The following is a 1,036-nucleotide window of genomic DNA, read 5'->3' as shown; positions in this document are numbered from 1 at the left end:
ATATATATATATATATATATATACATATATACGACGGGCTTCTTTCAGTTTCCGTCTACCAAATCCACTCACAAGGCTTTGGTCGGCCCAAAGCTATAGTAGAAGACACTTGCCCAAGGTGCCACTCAGTGGGAATGAACCTGGAACCATGTGGTTGGTAAGCAAGCTACTTACCACACAGCCACTCCTGCGCCTATAGTTTGTTTAACTATAACACATATTTATAAAATACATACATACATACATACATACATACGTACGTACGTACATTATGTTGTCCATTTAAATTGGTTCAAGATACTAGAAATTTGCAATAATAAAGCAGAGCTTTATACAAAAAAATAAGGGAATGGGCAGCAATACTCTAACTATAATATTTTTAGTTCCTAAATGAATTAACCAAAAAAAAAAAAAAAAAATCGGGGAAAATATTGACTGCATTTAAAATAAATTGAATACAATGTGAATGCACAACTGGTATAATGAAGTATCCACGGTAAGGTTACAAAAATATTTAGTAAAGAATCATGGAAAAATACAAAAGCCTATGAAACATGAAAACTGTTTTTTGTCTTTGAGAAAGCCAACACATCATTAGCCATTATCATCATTTTAACATCCACTTTTCCATGCTTGCATGAGTCGGACAGAGTTTGAGGCAAATTTTCTTTTGCCAGATGCCCTATCTGTCACCAGCCCATATCTGTTTCCACATGGTTCTGGGTTCAGTCCCACTTCATGGCACCTTGGGCTGACCAAAGCTTTGTGAGTGGATTTGGTAGACAGAAACTGACAGAAGCCCATCATGTATGTGTGTGTGTGTGTGTGTGTGTGTGTGTGTGTGTGTTTGTCCCTCCAACGTCACTTGACAACCGATACTGGTGTATTTACATCCCTGTAACTTAGCGGTTCGGCAAAAGAAACTGATAGAATAAGTACTAGGCTTGCAAAGAATAAGTCCTGGGGTCGATTTGCTTGCCTAAAGGTGGCGCTCCAGCATGGCTGCAGTCAAATGACTGAAACAAGTAAAAGAATA

This window comes from Octopus bimaculoides, chromosome 11, assembly GCF_001194135.2.
Source record: "Octopus bimaculoides isolate UCB-OBI-ISO-001 chromosome 11, ASM119413v2, whole genome shotgun sequence".
Lineage (NCBI taxonomy): Eukaryota > Metazoa > Mollusca > Cephalopoda > Octopoda > Octopodidae > Octopus > Octopus bimaculoides.
Note: the sequence above shows the minus strand (reverse complement) of the source record.